At 46.2% G+C, this 20,829-nt stretch overlaps 1 long non-coding RNA gene across 1 annotated transcript; it reads right to left on the bottom strand.

The window, feature by feature from the left end:
• Positions 1 to 1,868: 1,868 nt before the first annotated feature.
• LOC142559460 (uncharacterized) lies at positions 1,869 to 6,625 on the bottom strand. Its single transcript, XR_012823115.1, has 4 exons — positions 6,469 to 6,625; positions 5,591 to 5,672; positions 4,320 to 4,443; positions 1,869 to 2,258 (listed from the first exon to the last, which is right to left on the bottom strand). It is a non-coding gene; the product is annotated as an uncharacterized LOC142559460 (long non-coding RNA).
• Between the last annotated feature and the right edge of the window lie 14,204 nt (positions 6,626 to 20,829).

Raw genomic sequence — 20,829 nt, 5'->3', positions numbered from 1 at the left:
TTACTCATGGCAGGTTTCTTTTCCATTGCGGCACCCATGAGATTATTTCAGCCTCTCTGACTTTCCACTTGACGTTCTTTGTTGCTGTGTTGCTCACCCTACAGGCCTCATACTTGCTGGTAAGCTTCCTAGTTCTTTTCCTCCAGTGTGAATCAATCTTTTTCCTGTACAAATACCTCAACACTCTCCCAGCCCATTTACTTTCTTCCATATCCCTCAGTCATTCTTCATAACCAATTTTATTGTGAGCTTCCCTCACTTCAAAACTTGTCCAGCCCATATCACCCTGCACAGCATGATTTGTAGTCGTCCCGTGAGTGCCCGATATGAGGCGTCCCACTGACCTTTGTTTGACATCGAGCCCTGACTGCACCCCTGATCTCAAGCAAACAACCGCATTTCCAAAAGCAAGTCCTGGAACCATTACACCTTTCCACATACCCCGGAGTGTCTTCTACCTATTATATCCCCATAGCGATCTGTGCTTCCATTATGGCTGCATTTCTCTTCCTTTTTACTGTTATTGTTTTTTCCTGCGTTTGCATAAATCTAATGCCATCGTTTATTCATTTACTAAGGTACTTATGTTCTTTTACCCGACGTATTTCCTGGCCCTGTACTGCCACTGTCCACTGTTTTCACAGCTTCACAGCTGCCCAGATTCGCAGATTTCACAGATTCACAGCTGAGCAGCACGCGCCATCTAGCGCGAGTTTCTGAAACCTGCTCTTGTGGGCGGCAAGTGCAATCTGGCGGGAGAAGAGCGAATGTCACCCCACCGAGCTGGAGTAGGGAAATTCTGCCCGAGACCGAGTCATCGACTGGCCAGTTCTGTTACACCAAACACGGACCATTTCCGCGGTCTATTCACACGGGTTGCGAATCTTGGGAAAGGGAAGCATCACAGAATTTGTCAGGGACATTACTAACAACAGAGAGGAGGCAGAGGGGGAAAATGGGAGTGTTGGGGAGAAGAACACTGGAAAAAAATTTAATTTTGTGTGTATATCATATTGCGTTCTATCTCATTCGTACAATCCAATTTTTTTTTTCGCCTGTTATAGTCGAAGTTTGCAGCCTATTGTAAAAACAATTCACGTGATTTTGGTTTCAGTCTTAGGTCTATTTACGATGTCACCTATTACTTTTTTCTGAATTTCCGGTGGCATTTAGATCAATCGCACAATGCTGACGTATTTCGTCTTTCGTCGTTGGCTTCACGAGATGCCTGCACTTACTTTTGTCGCGCGCAGTTTAAGAATTTCGGAGGTGTTCTCAAATGGACTCTTCTAACACCCGCCGCTGAAACTGGCAACGATTTGCGCAGCAACTCTTCATGATAATCTTAAGGCAACTCAGAAATATATATAGTTATTTTTGAAGCCTTGAGCACTACAAGGCGCGTTATAATTCGAAGAATAATAACAATCTTTTTTTTTCTTCTCTGAAACATCACACAACAAAATAACACCGACATCTTTAAAAATGCTAGAAAAACACCCTCGCTGTCCCTCTATGTGAACAACTATGCAACTACGTAACTCTATGTAACTATTATTTCCCTTGTGACGCAGATTCCGCAGTCTAGCAGTAAGTCTAGGTCGACCTCTACGATGCCTTCCACGTGAACGTGAACAGTGAACACGGCTGGCATGTAGTGGTGAGTTGTTGAGGGGGAGAGTTGGAGAAGGCATCTTCAAGTTCAACGCCTGGCGACTGGCAGTTCTGTTAGGTGGTATGGCTAAGTCGGTGGAGAGCGGGATCGATTTCGACTGCAGCTCCGTGGCTGCTCCCATGGCAGTGGGTCACCTGCAATGGCGCTGTCCTGCTGAACACGAGGTAGATATAGGTTCGATTTTCTGCCCTGCTGAAGCCGTCTTTTATTTATTTATTTATTTTTATTGTTATGGAAATCGAGTAGTGTAACAGATACAGTCACGTACCCTTTGTAATCAAAAATACCAGTGGTGTGGTAATTGAATTGTCCCGCACAGGAAATGCAAGAGAAACACGAGACTATGGAACTGTCTGATTTTTTTCTGAAACTTCTTTGTGCTCCCTCTTAGTCGGCTGTGTTCAGTTAATGTGAGCTTGTGTCCTTCCAGTTTTCTTCAGACCGAGGTCTCGACGTCATTCAAGGCCTTCGAGATCCGCCCTTTCCTGAGGATTTGCTGCACCTCACTGGGCCACAACAATCAGGATACGGCCCAGTCCCACCGTAAGGAGCGTCGCAGAGAGGGTCGTCTGCTCCTATGCATCTGTTGTGGAAGAAAGATAACACGTAACTGAAAAAAATGTTTGTTCATCCATCTCGCTTATTTCCCCACTCTCTTTAAAAGGATTTCTGCATCTATCAAAGACAACTAGTCGTATGCGCCAACAATGTATGCAATGTCTTTGCCAGAATAATGACTTTACTCTTATTGCTCGCGTACAAAACGGCCGTGCTCTATCTGAACATTCACAAACATTGTCGTCGCTTCTATAGCGACACAGACCCCACAACACGCATAATATACGTTCGTCAAAAAACACCTCAGCACATTCTTAAACCGACTGATGTAGCACCGACGGCACTTCTACATACAATAACACGTGCATAAATATTAGGCACACACGATTCAACGGCCGTGACCGTCCTTGCCGCACTCGATGTCGCATGCGTTTCTTCCCTTTCAGAGTGGCAGTTCGTCCAAGAAACAGTTCGATTGTTCTTATTCATTCTCTATGCCAGTGTTTCTGCCTGTGCACTGTGACTGGCTCATACACCATATTAAACTCTATATAAAGGAATGTTCGCGCACATAGAACTTTTTTATATATTTAGCTTTATCTATATTTATACGTTACCTTTCTCTCGTGAATCCAAAATAACCTTGTCGAAAATGGTTCAGTTACTTTTTGGCAAAACGACCACTACCGAAATATTTTTTTTCTGAACAGTTATCTGCTTTCGATTTCGCATTGCAAAAAAAAAATCTCGCAAAACATCTTGTAAAACACGTTTCAGGCTTCATTTAAGCCCCTTTTAGAACCGCTCGTGTTATCAACTATATACTGTGTGCCCCTCTAACCTTAGCTGAAAAACCCTATAAGATTTTTTTTCTTTCCTTTTGATCATCAACGCATATTTAAAAACTACACTGTAAGAGCAGCGCAGGTGGGCTATTCTCCCAGAGATACTATTACGAGGGCTGCATTAAACGGCAGAAAGAAACCCACACAGAATGCCTAGTTAACAAAAAGGCGCTATTTAACGTCTAAACTACGGCATTTGCGGTAATTGTCTGTAAGATGGAAGCGGGGACAGTCTTTTCAAAACGCCAACCCATTTTCCTAACTCTAAATTCCGCGCACAGTTTGAGATATTAATTGTCAGACTTGTCCCTTCGAGTCAGCGTACACGGAAACCGAGCACGCGAGCAGCGCCGGAAGTCCAGCATCCAGAGGGATACGTCCAGTGACGAAATTTACGTCTTAAATGTGCATGCACTTGCGGCTTCTTTCACGCTCGGAAAGAAACACTGTTATGTAGCACGTGTTGCATAACAGAAAGCAGTATCGGGAGTGTTTTTCACGTTGCTCTACAATTTTCTCATTGATACTTTTCATCTAATTATAATATTTGAGAATTTGGTTAATAATGAAGACTAATTATGTGATTAGGTGTAATGCGAAAGATAATCTGAGTATCTCCATGAGGCGGCAACCAATGTTACCTTGTGTTTGGCGTGCCAATTGGCATTTGCATATTTTTAAATCATGGGTGCATGATAGTTTGCCCACTCTGTGCATACATATATATATATATATATTATTACTCGATGTATACGGTATGCGCGGCGCATCGGTCATTTGGTGGTAGCATGTTTGAGAGCACTATTTGTCGCAGCGCCCGAGTGTCTAATCACGTGGTACTTTCTTAATCTGGCGGAATTTCTATGCAGCTCGGAAAATATTGTTATTACCTAAACTCATACAAAAAATACGTCGAGTTCCTCAAAAAGCCAGTGAACGATACCAAGTTGGTTAATTCTCGTGATGCGCACGTGGCTTTTTTGTAAAGTTTATCGGCACGAGTTAATTGAAACGCCCTGCAGAGTAAGAGTTACTTTAGGTTGGCTTGTCCTTTTCGCGTACCGCAGTTATGTCGCTAGCAATTGATGTATGCTATTCTTCGAGTCCTGTGAGCTTATCTTGACAAATTTTCTTCGCGGTTCTTGTAGCTTTAACATTAAGAGTAGTGCTGAAAACACGGCACACAGCCAAGGGGAAAGTGTTATGACTGCAGATTTTCCGAAAAGTAATATTGGGATTACTTGAGAGTCACGAGGCGCCCATCCTTGCAGAAGTATCCCACGCATGGGTTCGTACAACTTATATTCTGTCCATTTCGGTGTGTGGAACAGCCTGGCTTGACGCATTCAGGCGATCCTTTCAAGCCTGTTAAAGAGAGAAAAAAACACCAGCATTATATTCCAATAACATTTGTGGATTTCTTCGCGGCTCGCCTGCTCACTAGAAATATTGCGTAGAAATAAACATAACAGCCAGATCACGCCTTCACGCCCATGTTCACGTCTATCTTTGTTGAGCTGTTAAAACAGCTGTTTCACTCCACTTTGAGGACGTTCTTTCGTGTGCCTGGTGGCTATGGTGAAGTCAGTAATTCTTTACTACAGTGAGACCATAGAAACAAATATCCTGCAAAAGTTTATTCGCGCTGGCGAACATCACAACTGGGCGATAAACAGTGACCACCTGTTTCCTGAACTGAAGTTTACTGAGGGAAACATGCAAGAATCACTTACTGGCTCTTTTTTTAGGTTATTACTAAGTACCACCTTGCTAAAACTCCTCTGAAAGAATTAGTTTGGAGACGAGCATTTGATACGTGCTTCAGACAAGTGACTTTGTCTTAACGTGAAGCCTGTCATTTTCCTTTCAAAACCTGGTACCAATGCTCATTTCTTTTATTATTAGTCTTTTTAGTAAATGCTACAGCCCGTAGACGGCGCTGACAACTACTGTCCCTTGAGCTAATAATTATGCATGAAATCTCAACAGCATTTCTGCAGTCCCACATTAGCGCATCATTTGCGCACATGAAACCCACTTGGTCATGCACTCGGTTATGCACTTGGTTAACTATCTTCGCACATTGTTCTAATATCGAGGTGGTTATCTTCGCGTAGAATGGCCCGCTTTTTTTTTTTTAAAGAAACGTGTTGCATGAAAGCTGGGACACTCTGTATACCACAACCACATACATCGTACACCCAGAAAGAAGTCGCGTATTAAACAAAGCAATGTAACTACGCCGTCGTAAGCATATTCGTGGGATATATGAGCGATTTGAAAAGAATACGTGTAACCATTACATTCAAAAAAGACAACCTTTCATCGTGATATTCAACTTGATTGTAGCACAATTTCTTGCTTCCGCTGAAATTTCTCTTGGACGTCAATTTCTTTTGAACGACACGTTAGGGTTGACGGGCTAGATGCTCTACAACCCATTTTTTTCCTGCCAGTGATTTCTTCATCATGGCCCGTGATCTTCCGGGTTGAAGATGGAAAGTTGACTCACCCGTACTTCTACAAAGCACCGCACCACAAAGTATGACGACAAACAGAGTGGCTCGCAACATGTTCCTTGGTACTCCTGTTCCCTAGAGAAGATGCCAGAGTAATATTTCAAATTTTATATTCAAATGATAAACTCAATGCATATTCACGTTGTTTTAGGCATGAAGATGGGCCTTAGTAAGTCCTAAATGCGTGCACTTTTGGGGCACCATCTCCAAAAATTTTACAATGATGTTGTGTCCAAATTCCGCAGAATGTTAGCATCTGACTACACTTCAAAGCAACTCTCGCAAATTTGATCGCTTCACGCTGTAAACCAAGCAACACAACACTTTTTCTAGCCACCTGCTACGCTCCCCGCGTGAAACATTTATCGCTTCTCCTAACACTCTGACGCAAGTCCTACTACCAGCAAGCTAGCATAAATTTCGTATACCTATGTTGTATTCAATATATGATTAAGGCTCCAATCAGCGGTCACGTGATGACTAGTCAGCTTTCAAGTGAGTCACTTAAGAACAGCGCAACACAAAACGCAACGCTCCCGAAGAAACAGGCACGGTAGTTCTCATAGCACGGCTACATTTAATGAACCTGGTGAAGTCCATTGTTGTGCCGCTGCTGCTTACCAGGCTCGGACACTCAAGAGCTCCAACTTCGCAAAGAGCAAACATAGGCGAGTGCAATTGTTATTCTGTTCAAGTTTAGACGTCGCATGAAGGATCATCGCAAACGTGCACAAACTGTAAGCATAGCTTCGAAGCAATTATTTTCGGGGCACAAACGAACACAAGTGCACGTACTCTGTATCTGTATCTGTATAAGTGCACGTACTCTGTACTCTGTACTCTGTATCTGTATCTCCAGAACAGGGCTCACCGGCAGGCGACGTGGACTCCTTCAGCGCACGGTCTTCCCAGGCAGCTTCTGCGCGACTCGCTGATGAAGAAATAGCGGGAAGGCCTCGCGCAATTATAGGCGTTCAACCCAGCAGCTTACCTTTGCATTTCACGGGAGTATTACCGCCGTCACTATCTCGAGGCCCTGAACTCTAAAACAAAAGGTTTCGTTCTTCGTCTCTTCTCCCCGCTTCAGATAACAACGAAGGATAGCGGCCCATCGCTATCCGAAGTTATCATGGTCCGCCACTGCCCCATACAATGCACATGAGTGCGCTTTAGCTAAAGACGGGGAGCCGACCAGGTCGCTTCAGCCGTACTTGTGGCCTAGTTGTCCAACAGAGTTCTTGAATATGATTACTTTATTAATGACGTGAATTATTTGGGTTTATTCAATGAGACATGTTTCTGGATGAAAACATGTAACATTCACCTTGACATGTGAGGAACGCCATACCTGAATATGGTGGCTGTGAGAGCGACGGTAGTAGTGCTACCAGTCTAGTTATCGGAGCTGCTTCTGATGTTACGCTCGTGACTCCGTTGAAGATTAAGCTTCTCGTGCTCCTGGCAGCTCTTTAAACAAAAGGGAAAAAATAAGTTTAGCTATAGTCGTAGATTAACATACGACAATGCCAACCAAAGTCACTCTTACCCGAAAAAAAGAATAAGCTACGGTGATCTAGAAAAGTCGGAAACACGCAAGACGAGTGGTGACGCTTCCTTGAAATTGCCGCACCAGTTCGACGTGACCTCACGGATTTCGACGACGTCTGCTCAGGCCTAGCTCATTTGTGCGTGTGAGCGTGCGTGCGTATGTGTGCGTGTTTGCTTGCGTCGGAAAATACAGGTTCTATTGCAATTTAGAAGAACCTAGGACTAAACTTAAAAGTTGCAAGAACTTTTACCAAATCGCAGCGGCCCAAATACACAATAAAACGCTTTCAAATCTGTGACGTCCAACTGGCGCATAGGCACTAGGGTTTCGGCGCGAAATTAAAGAAAAGGAAGTCAACTTTGAACTTCTTTTTCTCTTTTAATAATCAACCTATTAGCACAAAATCTGCAAAAAATGGAGTCTTAGAAGAATACTTGATCAGCCTGAAGGGATTTTGCGTTTCTCTCTAATGTCCCTTTCAGCTAATATAAGCGACATCAGGCGGGTGAGAACCACTGAAGCGAACCAGCAGCGTGAAACATATGACTCCAAGCAATTAACTATCTAACTTGCGAGAACAGTGGCCTCGGCCTTGGTTCGTTCGCGAAAGCAAATGAAATAGATGGTGGCCGCAAAGGCTGCCGCCAAGGCTATGGGGAAGCCGCGTAGTCCCCCATTGGCCAGGTCAAATAGCGTCACAATTAGGTCAGGCCTATACGTTTAGGACCGGTTCCTTCCCTGGCGGTTGACAGCGTAAAGAGTCAATCGCAAACAGGACAAAAGCGGCGGCGACCTCACGCACCCGCTCATTTCCCCTGGCAACGCGCACAACACTCGACAATACTTACAACACGCATGATCGACTGAGTCGCAGCTGCGCTTATCAACTGGCAAGCAACTCGCCGTTTCGGAACAATCTGGCAGACTTTCACACTGAGGAAATGAAAAACGTTTTCGTTTCTTTCATGTAATAAAATTTGTTTTGTTTTTTAACGTTGTACTAGTTATAAAAATACTGCAACAGAAAGCACTATCGACGCACTTTAGTTCATGCGATTTTATCGTTTATATTTCGTTTAGCCAGCCGTCCGTCGACAGGGCGGCTCGGTCGAATTCGAAAACGAAATTAGCGGTTGCTTTCCGGGAGTTTCTGCCACTACTCGTGCCTTCCGCTCTGCAACGAATGCTGCAGATGCGGTGGGCAAGGTCGCCCACAGCGATAAGGGCACACCTTCGCTTCTTAGTTTCGTTGCAAGTCCGCAGGCCGAATCGCTGATATGAAGGCCACGTAGGTGAGTTGCAGCAATATGCGACGGACTGCTAACCTGTCAACGGAAAACATCTACTACTTTGACCGCCGCGGAGCATTTTTCGTCAATGTGGCGCCATCGATTCACAGTACGTGGTTTCTTTTTGAGCTGGAAAATATTCACTTCGTTTGCCAGGCAGGATTCTTGCTCATTTAGGATAAATCTTTTCTTCGTGTCTTATTAGGAGTTAGTAATGTGGCCCCTGGAAAACACTGTCAAAATTTACGACGTCACATTGAGCTAGTGCAAGACTTTCAGTTTGGGCATCGTAGCCGGTCCTTTATTTATGAATCTTTTCAACCACAATACGCACAAGTTCACGACAAAACTTAACTAATTTAATTTACTAATTGTTAAGATTAAGTACCAGCTAAATAATATATCCCTTTCGCGCCCCTCGGTTAGTTGATGGAGGAGGAAGAAAATTGAAAGGAAACAGCCATTAGATGGAAGGAAGTTGCTGATTGATTGGCTTAATCTTAATTTCCTTTGTCAAATATGGGAGAGCCCTCTTGCTCGTTTTTCCTCGCCAACATCATCAACTTTCTTACTACTGGAGAACAGATAACAAACTAGAGAACGGCAAATTAACAAATGATCATTGGAAAACACAAGCGAACAGGTGGAGCAGTTAATGTAGGCAATGGAACAAAAGCAAAGAAAGGGTAGACACAGGGGACGAAAGTAACATATTCGTGAAGTACTCTCCTATCGCGACTAAAAACTCGCCTAATGGCAAGGGACGAACAGTACCAGACAATGCATTCCATTGTTCTATTGTACCTGGGAAACAATTGTGTTTGGACGAGTTAGAAAAGGGAAAGAACGCGTTCGTTTCAACTCATGACAGCTACGAGTACAACTTTCTTTAGCAAGTGTTATATATGACTGCAGTCAAAAAAGCCAGAAGCGGAGTTGAGGATGACATGCGAAAACAAAACTTTAGAGATCTAATGTGATAACGCAGCAATAGTCGTTGGAGGTTAAGGGACTGCAGTGCTTGAGCCGGTGAAATATCCACGAACGAAATTATAGGAGGCGAAGTGAATGGGTTTTCCTTCTGCAAATTCAAGTGAGCTTTATTTGCGCTGTTTGTACGGATACTAAAACCTCAGAGGTGTATCCAGCCATGTTTATGGGATCTATATGACATGAAGGGAACACGAAATATCACACCCGCTGCAAGATAATCATGGATACGAACATTTACCTCAAACAGCTCCTACATTTTATGTCAGCAAAATGGTAGTCAAAGAAAGAATGTGCAGGCATCTGTGGCAATAAAACTAATTACCAAAAAAGAAATTGCTGAACAAGCTACGCCATTCCAATGTAAAAATAAACATCATAAAACCAGGAACACTGAGCCATATTACCATGCAGCAGAAATCTGATTACGCGGTGGTGGTGCCTCCTCGTGCGAGACCTTCCTTCCAGCAAAGTCGGTGGCGTCAACTGCGGGAGTAGCACTAGTTGTATTACACTGCTTGCAATATATTCGCCTTTTGGAGGGGTGTATCTGAGACCGCTCCTATATAGGACCGAACGCGGGTAGCGGGTTGAAATTAGCCTCGCCGATTGGCTATCTAAACTAGCCTGCATGGCGTGAGGGAACGATTTCATAAGAGGGCTTTGAAGACCTAGGGTCGTTATTCTTATATTTCAACATGCAGGTCATAGAATCACAAGCAAGAAGGTCTTTCTGCACACGTGGACTGGAAAGCCAACAGACATGGTTATTGTCAAAAGATAAAGAGATGTAAAAACTGAAGAGAAGCATAGGGATGGACTTCATGTGCAAAGAACAAGCCCTCCCATGTTGCCATGTTGTGAAATCATCGTTTACACAATGGTCAAGGATAAAATGAATGAGCTTTTAATGCAATGTGCCTTTGGCGAGAGGTTTTACCTTTAGGCTTTCAAATATGTTGCACATTTTTTTCTGTTTTAAGCACTGGCACTAATCATTCTAGTGATTTCACCCGCATATTTTTCACGTCTATATAGGTAATTTAATTGCTCACTTCTGTGGCCAATCGCATTCATGGTTATGCGCCACGTTCAAGACGACTCAGCATCAACGTCTCGCTTTCTGTGCTTCTCGTCTCTTGAGCCATGACAGCCATCCAGGAGTGCAAAAAGGAGTGTCCAAGTGGCAGCGACCGACGCACATGGCCTGCAAGCCTGCCAACGGGCGACTGCATCACCAGGAAGAACAGGGTCAGCCCGAGGGAGCGCCTGTTCATCTTGAAGACGCACGATTACCAACGCAGCATGGTGGCCCTAGGCAGGCTCAAGGACCAGCGCGGGCTGACGGGGGACGACGAGGTCGCGTCCGTGGAGCAAGCGAATCGTACACACACGCATACAGGAGTCGCGATGCTGCGGGAGCCTGTTGTCTACCTCAATCTCACAATTAACAAAGCTCAACATGAAGCCCTGGGGCTTAACGCGCCAAAACGACGATGTGATTATGAGGCCCGTTCTATGAGCGTGGATTCCGGATTAATTTTCACCACCTGGGGTTCCTTAACGCGCGCCTAAATTTAAGCACACGAGCTTTCTTCTTTCCACCTGCGACAACTTACGGTACCTTTGCACCACCCCGTTCCCAAACACGGGCCAGAACCTGGCCTTCCGGGGCTGGAACTTCCCGTTCAAGGGAACCGACTGGGCTGGTCGCATAAAGCAGTGGTTCATCGAGTACGCCGACTATCTGGCGGAGCAACGTCAGAGCTTCCGCATCCCTGCCCGACAGGAGCACAAACCGGCCGACCCTTCGCGCAGCTCGTGTGGGCCGAGACGGGCTTCGTAGGCTGCGGGTTCGTCGATCGAGTACAGCATAGCGAACGCGACCCATTTGCCGTACATGTAGTAATATGTGTGCAACCATGGCGTCACGGGCAACGTTTTCAAAAAACCTCTGTACTTGGAAGGCGAACCATTGCACCGCCTGTCCCAACGGCAGGGTCTGCGCCAAGGCAATCGGGTTGTGCTCTGTCGGAGCCGAAAGAGAAGAAGCAGTCACTTTAGTCAGTAAAGAAGTAAAAAAACGAAATGAAAAAACAGCGAAATAAATTCAAGCATGGTGAACCACACGCTGCACGCTTCCAACCTGCTTTGGCAAGGAACGTAGTGCCCTGCGGCACTTACGACGCTCTGCTGAGGACGCGTCGCGTGGGTCTGTTTTGGTGCAGCGCGTACCGTGGGACACGCTGCCACTCTGAAATCTTATCCACCGTCAAAGTTCGTTGTGGTTGTCAGCCTATTATACGCGTTTTGCGGTGTTCAAGCGATGCCTTCTAGGATCAACAGTCTTGTAGATACATATATCACGGGGGATACGCTTTAATAGACCTGAACCTGGTCTTTGTTGGTGGCACTGTTTCAAGTATTTCTGGGACTTCTTTCGCGCCAAGTGAAGGTGGTGACACATAGGTTTGTCTATCATGATACGTGACAATGATAAAAATTTGCCGCTGCATAGCATTTAACGAACGTGCGTGCTGCACATAGGCGCGGGTACGGCACTGCTTCCCTTCTGGCAACTAGGCAATGGCTTTTATTTAATCACTCCACCAGTGCTGACACGAAAACTAACACCATTGTAATACACATCTATTCAATTTATATGACTGAATAGTAATAGACAGTTGTGTGATCAAACCTACACCGTATATGTCGTCCTGCGCAGGTTTACGAGCGGAACTACTGCTGACTAGTGCACTATAAATATTGCAGACTGCAACGTCATGCCTTGGTAACTATGCCCAAAAAATAAAAGGTTGATAGACTTTGCGGGCGACTGTTGAATACATAGGAGGCAGCCGAACGGCGATCGAATCGCCATTTGAATAACGTCCGAAGCACTTCGTTGGTTTTCATTAGGTCACACAGAATCCACTGTGTCATTTCAACCATGTTAGTTCATGGCGTCCTCGGTATGCTTGAAAAGCTGGGACGCAAAAAGAAGACTAACAAAAAAACTGTTAACCCCCTCCCCAGCGCCCCGCTTGCCATGGAGACGATGACGTCCACAACGTCGTTGCCATCGAAAATAGCTGACTGAATAAGCGCCACATACGTACACGATGACTGACGAAACCCCAAGTGTTCCCTGCACTATATGTAATTATTTCCAGCGGACCATCACGTCAAAGCTTTCGCAACTAAGCTGGAGCTTTTGTGATTTCCCGCCAGACAGCAGCTGTGCAAAGAGAGAGAGAGAGAGAGAGCAATAAATATACACTTCACCGTCGCAACTGTACGGAACCCAGCATAAATGTATCACGAAATTTCGTATCCGCCTAATCGGTTAACTGTGCATCCCTTCAAGCCAATAAGCCTTCACTTCGCCGCGCTGACGACTGAGCGCGCGACACCGTCACCCGTCAATGCGCGCGAACGCTTCACTGCTGTCGCGTGTTTTCGCACCTGACCGAAAGAAACTCGGTTCGTTATTCGGCGACCTGCGAAGCAGCGGCCAAATCCTCCGTTTGAGTAAACACACACGGCGAGTATAGCTCCGCCACAATTTCTGCGTCGGCGACGATCCGACGCCTGCACCGCAGAGGAAACTTCGTCGTGGTAATGCGAGCGACTGACCCGGGCTCAAAACATTTCCCTGCCGCACTACCGGCGCTTATATGCATATTCCTTATATAACCGTGAAAGAGAAACCCGTGGCGGCTCGGCGAACCGTTGTTTATTCAGGAAACTCGCGAGCCGGCAACGTACGTGTTGCCGCTCTTTTGTCTCCCTCCCGCCACGCCGTACGTACTTACGCATGGCCGTATATATGTATGTCTGAGTACACACAGCCAGTGACGTGTGCAGTGCGTGTGGGTGGTTTGGCTGGAGGCGTCGTGAGGAGATTGTGCGTGTGTGAGCGGAGGGGAGGCAGGGAGGAGGGGGCAGAGGGGTATACATGTATACACACGTGCGCGTACATACGGCAGTTGCGGCTCATTTGCAATCTGGAAAAGAGATAAGAGCGAGGTGCGTTAACGCGATTAGCGGGACCGTATAGCCCGTTACAGACGCTCCATTGGGCGCAGCGTAACCTGATTACTCCGCCGCTTGGGCGGAGGCCGCTGTCAAAACAGCCGCAGCCAGGAGGCGCTGGCTACCACTCACCCCCCCCCCCCCTACTCGGCGCGGTCGTCTGTTTGCACACGACACGCCTCCCCTCATTGTGGCTCTCGATGAACTCGGACGAGCGGCGGCGGTAACGTGGCCCGCGGCGGGTGTTTCGGGCGCCGCGGTTTTCCGTCTCTGATTGAGGGCGTATGTCACGCGCTATAGCGACTAGTGCGATACGTGCACCACAGCACTGCCTAACGATCCCTCCCTTCCATCAGCACCCTCTCCCCCCCCACACTTTCTACCTCTTTACTTCAAAGCGCTTTTGGCACCCCGGGCGACAAGTTTTTTGACGGACAGGCGTCAACGTGCTTCGAAAAGGTTATACCACAGATGCCCCAGAACAGGACAAAATGGAGGACTTGCCTTTGCAGATCCGGCGCAGTAACTTTAGGGGCCCAGTTTTTTGTGAATGGAACATTGAAAAGGCAGGGATAACCAAGCAACCGGTGTCTCTGTTCACAAAAACGTTATTACGTGAGAATTGGCCGTATGAGAGGGTGAAACAATCGCGGCGTTGCACATATCAATAGCGAACTTGGTGATCAAACGCAAAAACCGTTTATCAAAAAAAAGAAAAACTGCCAGCTTTAGAACCGCTTTGCTATATTTAAGTCGAGAACTTAATGTTACGCTCACAGGGCAGACGTTGCATTGTGGTGTACAGCAATGGTCCATCGTCATGCTAGCTCAGATAAGAAGAGCAAACCAAGCAACCTTCAGCTAGGGGGAGGGGGGCGCACTCTTATTTAAGTATTTATAAATGTGCGGAACGCAGCAATCTCGTCAAGCAACCGCTGCAAGTGTTAGAATTTAATGTGTAGCCATTAAAATTAAGGACGTAATATCTCCTCACCGAAGGCGAGATCATTTTGGCTTAGGCTGTCAAGTGCGGTGACTAGGAAGCTGAGGAGGTGACCTGATCGCAATGACGTCATAGTGACGAAACGGCGCCGGCGGCATGACGACTACTGCGTAATGCACTGTAATTACTCTGTACCACGAAGCATTGATGTAGTGAACAAGGAGAAATAATGTATTGATTACTGAGCAATGGAAACGGCGGAAGGACAGACACAGCAAACTGGGTTTCCAGCTGCCAACTGTTGTCGCGATAAAAGCACCGACGATTCTGCAAGTGCGTCGATACTGCGATGAACTCATGTTCATCGCAGACCACGTAATCGAGCTAAAGGCCACTCAGACACCGCGCAGCAGTGGTAGTTTCTTTGCATGGGAGCGGTTTCCATCTACTCTTCTGCTAGGCTTCGCAGCTGCTTTGAAGGTTATATGACTCATGTAGAAAAGCCTATTGCAGCGCGCTGCCACATGAAAGTCGAAGTCGACTTCAGAAATTACATGTCATCTTTACATTCCGATCCATGTGTGAACGCAACACAACCTATGCCAGAAAATATGGCACAAACCCTCGCAGTGGCACAGTGAGTATATGACGTTCTGCTACTGAACACAATGTCGGGAGTTCCAGTCCTGGCAGCGGCGACCGCGTTCCGGTGGGGCTTCAGGGCACAGTAAAGTAGAACCAACCACAAAATTTTGCGGAACATGAGGTCTGAGAAAAAGCTGAATTTCTCCGCAGCCTCGCAAAGCAGCCTAGCATGCGTATTTACAGCCTCTACCGGTGTATGTGAACAACGTGTGATGTTAGGTTTCACTGAATACTGGCTGTTATAAGTTGCTCAAATGCTGAAAGTTTTCTTAGGTCCACGAACTTCTGTAGTTGACTGTACTTCTAGCATTCCATGTTTACCTACAGCGAGACCAAATCGGACTAGACCACTTGAATTATACTTTGTATTATAACGCGCACATTTGCTAGAACGTGATAATGTGCGATATGCTGCCTACACAGTTTAAGTCGTGAGCCGGTGCTCGTGCAATGTCGCCCTCCCTTTCCTGAAAATCCGGACGGATTTCTTAGCTTTGTAAGTAAGCATGCAAACTGTACCGACTCGCCCAACTCGCTATACGGCTCTCCAGCACCGTCAACAAAGCACATGTTCCTCCACGAGCCTGTATTGCACCTTCTTTTTGGCACCTTTTCTATTACATCAGTTAACGTTGTCATAAGATACAACAGCGACGTCACCGCCATTCTTTTTTTTAAACACAGCCTGGACACAGCGAAACCTGAGGACACACCGCTAATGCCCCACGTTTGAAATGGCTTCGGGTTAGCTTTTGTACCTCTCTCTTCTCTTAGTCTGTCTCTCTCTCTCCCTTTCTCAGTGTCTCGTATATATAGAGTGAGTGACGAAAGCTTCGCGCTGCTTTCACAAGAGTGACCGACGACCCTCCGCGGCGAGACAAAGCGAAGGCGTGTGCTCGAGTATGTACGTGTGTGCGTGTGTGTGTCGCGGTCACGGCAACAGCCGGCGAGCACGGCCGTACACGTGCCAGGTGTGTTTGCTCACCCCCGCGGTCCCGAAACTGCTTCTGCTGCGGCTTCGCCCTCAGGAATGCGCGCGCGGCCCTTTTCGGGGGCAGAAAGGCTATAAGAACAAAAGAAACCAAACCAGAGACAGTGTGTAGAGACGAGACCAGAATGGCTGCTGCTGCTGCTGCTTTCTGTTTTGCCGACAGGCCCGTAGAGGTCGCGCTGTCGTAGACCGGAGTAGACCGGAGCGCCCTTCGTTTAAGACCGCGGTGTAGGCCTCCCGGACAGGGTCGGTGGTTGTTGCGGGGCGAGCTGGAAAGGGGAGGGGATACAAAGATAGTGGCGTAGTGAGGGTGCTCGAGGGGGTCTTTGGTTAAAACCCAGGGAGCACATGATGTTGAGGGAATACTGTGAGAGGGGGATTCGAAGCAGAGCGGGGAAGGGGTGAAAGCCGGAGAGCAGTGACGTTTCCGAGGAGGCTCCCCCGTCCCCTCCCTAGGCTCGTACCCACCTCGCGCTCGTCATGTTGACATTTCCGCGCGCTACCCCCCCCCCCCCGCCATTTCCCCCCCGGAATCCGCGCCAGGACAAACAGCTTTGCTTTCCTGCAAAGGCGGCGTCGCCGGCTCGTGGGGGACCGGGCGTAGCACGTCTGCACTGTTTCTGTTGCCGCGGGGCGCTTGAGCCGTTTAGGGTCAACCAGCCGCAATTGCCTGTCGGCACCGAAGTTCTGGAACCATGCGTGTTTTCGGCTCCGCGGTGGCTGCAGGGAAAGGCGACTTGTCGCGAGACTGATTGACAGCCGGCCTCCACGGAAGGCGACCAGCCGGGAAAGAGAGATGGAAGAGCTAGTTCTATATATGTATATATATATATATATATATATATATATATATATATATATATATATATATATATATATATATATATATATATATAAATATAAATATATATATATATATATATATATATATATATATATAGAGAGAGAGAGAGAGAGAGAGAGAGAGAACAGCATGCTCCTTGGACACAGTGGGTAAATTCCACCGATTGGCAACAAGAAAGCCACTCTCGCGTAGCTGCGAATGCATGTTGTAACCGATAGCGCGCAGATTTACTGCCCTGTTCGCAATGAAGTGGTGCAAAATCACAGAGACGATGACTGCCGTAGGCCATCGCGCGGATTATCTGTAGATTATATAGCATGAACCTATTGATTACAGATATATAAAATATAGCACTAACAAGCTGTAATCCATCCCTCTACTGAATTCCCTCTCCCCATCTTAGGCCACAGGCCATCATTCCAAATGAATGAATGAATGACGCAGTTGCGCAACAATATAAAAGGAAGCGGCAGAACTGCCGCTTCTGTCTTACGTTTCTTACTTTCCACTGCCGCCGTCCGTCCGCCAAAGGCTGCCGGAATGATTGCGGTCTCCCGGTTAGAACACCTACTGTAGGGCTTGCCTCGGAACGTCCCGCCTTGACCTTGCCTTTGTCGTTTCGGTTTGCTTTTCGACTCTAGCACTTCGCTTCGGCCCTCCACCTCTCATTCCAAACCACCTTGAGACGTCTCGAGCTATTTCCATCTCTTTCGAACAACGGTAAACAGGACAAGCTGGCAATTGTTCCTTGTTAATTAGAAAAACACAAGTGAAAACAAAAGACATGCAAAAAAAATTATGGGGTTTTGCGTTACGAAACCACTTTCTGATTATGATATTATCAGACGCCAACAAACAAAGACGCCAGGACAACGCGGGAAATTACTTGTACTTACTGTAATTGAATTAAAGAAATAATAAATTAATGGCGATGAAAGTGGATGAAAAAGCAACTTTTGCAGATGGGGAACGATTCCATGTCTTCGAATCGCAGTTATTTGGTGTTATTTTTATTATTTGACGGTCTGAAAGCTATTTGACTTTCATCAGACCTAAACTAGAATACGCTTGCATTACATGGGATCCATACACTAAAAATAACATTCATATAATGGAAAGAATTCAGAGAAAGGTTGTTCATATTGTTTATTCTATAAGTTTAAGCGCACTGATTCCCCCACACAGTTAATGGTGGCAAGCGGCATTCCCGTCCTCGACACACAGAGGCAGTTGCTTCGCCTGAATTTCCTACAGCAACTAAGTAATCGTGAATTATCCTTAGACCCTTCGGTATACGTGATCCCTTTGTCCACAAGACGTACACATCACGATCGCACATATGCATTAACCCGTCATTTCGCCAGGACAAATGCATACAGATTTTCTTTCTACCCCAGAACAGTGTCTGAGTGGAACTCCCGACCCATGATGTAATAAAACCTTCCTAATGAAGTGCGTTACTCATATGTTCTGTTATGCATATTTACTTGTATTTATTGTATAGTAATTGTATTTCTATACTTGCGGATCTTCTTTTTTTTGCTTTTCTTGTTTCTCATTTGCCTTGTAGGCTTGAGTGTTCTTCCTGCAAGGACCGACGTGTGGTCTGCAGTATGTTATAAATATTTTAAAAAATCAGTCGGGTAACAAACATATATCATCAAGTGCTCAGAACTTATAGTAATAAGTTCTTACAGCCTGGCTGATAGACGAGACTTGCAGCGTACGTTTTCGCGATCGTCAGCGGTACGTCCTCAAACGAACAGTTGTCCCGACACTAGTAATGTTTTGAATGACATAGCGATTTATTATAGCAGTAGATGAATGGCGGTAATATACGACCAATCAACTGCGCACCGTTCCAGAATTTCAAGTATTCTACGGATCAGCACTTTGACCGTGGCATGAGAGAAAAATTATGGTCTCCTTGTTCTTTACCTGCAATAATTGGTTCTCTCATGCTTAGCCTACTTTTTTTTTCGTATTGTATAACTAGCAATGTTTTTTTTTTCTTTTATTTTTACTGTTCATTCAAGTCCGATCACATCAATGTAGCAAGCATGCTTTAATTGGTAATTGGTAGTGCAAACGCATGTGTGAATGGGGTTCTGGGATCACCAGTTGGCACGGCAAAACGATTTACCGCAATCCTCTTCCTTGGGGGCACGTAACCCTAAGGCTGAGAAGCAGCTAGATAGCTCAAATACCTTGTCTTTCTTGGCGCTGCGTCGGGCTAAAGCTTGCTTGATAAACTTCTGAGCATTGACTCTGCTTGGCAAACTTTAGGAAATTCTTTACACACATTAGACTGACTGAACTTCCTTTCTATGTCGCCTTCGTTTTGCATGCAATGCACTGCACTTCATTTTACGTGTTAGCATCAAGTCCACCGTTTTCACGCCCTCTTGCTCTCTCGTTTTCTTTTGCCTTCTCTCCCTCTTCTAGGGTCTTTCGATTCATGCTTGCTCATGGGTCTTTCGACACATGAGCAAGCATGTTGGCTATTAAACACACACTGAAGGAAATCTTGGCGTTTAATATATTTTCCTTCCTCTCCCTCTCGTGATATGAAACACTGAATCCGTGCTGAAGCAACGATCGCGGCTTTTGTTTCTCGAAACGTTTGTTTCTTTTTTATTGGCGTATTTTTAGGTTTCTTTTGATTCACCGCATGTAAAGCAATTGCGGGTAAACGGATGCACCGTTTACATGTATAAGACAACGTCAACGGGTTGAGTTTCTCGCTGAGGCAGTTCCCGTTGCACACCTGTCTTTAACCTGATTTTTATGCAACTGCTTACTTAATGATCTGTTCGTTTGCTTGTTTGCTCGCTCGCTGCCTTGCACGTTCGTTCGTTCATATGTTTGTTTGTCCATTCTTTCGTTCCTTCGCTTGTTTCTTATTGCGTGTTTTTATTGTGTGTTTGTTTTGTTTGCAAGAAATCTAAATACGTGGCGTTGCCGGCAAGCCGAACGGACACTCTCCGGAATATGCACACGCTTTCATTGACCGCAAACCGGGCTCTGTTAGAGCTGGTAGCCGTAGGGAATACAGAAATGTCGGTTTGCGTATTACAGTGCATCTTGAAAAGTTGCCACTGATTGTCCCCTTCCGCCGCCCACTTAATAATACAACCCTTAATAGGTGTACTCCCACCGCTCTTGCTTCTTCATTTCTTTCTTTTCTTTTCTTTCTTCTTTGTCTAATACGACTCCTGTCCGAGCTCTTGCATCTATTATTCCCGCTCTTAAACGCGTGACCTGAAGGCGAGCTTCACTGCGACTCCGTAATCACCGCACACGCCGAGACGCGACAGCGTCTCGAAAGCTCTCATTTCCGACAAATCGCAATTATCATTAGCCCTTTCTTTCCTTTTTGTTTGATTCGTTACTGTCATCCAAGCACTCCTTTTTTTAGCGAAAACTCGGGTATGATCGTAACGCGTCTGGCGACTCCTGGCAAATCACCAACACGTGTCGAGTTTGCTGCTTCGTGCGAGAAATTATACACATAGGTTGACTTCCATCTTTTCCCACGCTTGTAACAACCAAGGAATCCGTCCTTGTGTGAGGCGCGCTGTTAAGCTGGTTCCCTGATACACGACAATTAGGTTTTATGGAGTACGGGCGATCGTCGGTCTCTGCAGGACATCACGGCGAGTGTGTCCGTCCGCGAGTGCCAAACATTCTGCTGCTTCATCGCATTACGTCATTAGGCCGACCGGTTGGGCGCCTTCCACCCATTCCGCAAGAAGGACCGGTTGTGTTACCAGTTTTATCTGCCTTCTTTCATTTCTTGCAAGTACCACTCGCGTCGCAAGGAGATGCTTGTCAATCGCTCTGTTTGCGCCTGTACATTTAACGAGCCACACCCTTCCCGCCACGGCCCTGTCAGACAGCCAATCCTTCCCCCCACCCCACAGACACATGAGTCGAACCGCGAAGC

The sequence above is a fragment of the Dermacentor variabilis genome, chromosome 10 (assembly GCF_050947875.1).
Source record: "Dermacentor variabilis isolate Ectoservices chromosome 10, ASM5094787v1, whole genome shotgun sequence".
NCBI lineage: Eukaryota > Metazoa > Arthropoda > Arachnida > Ixodida > Ixodidae > Dermacentor > Dermacentor variabilis.
Note: the sequence above shows the minus strand (reverse complement) of the source record. Positions and strands in the feature narration are given on the sequence as shown.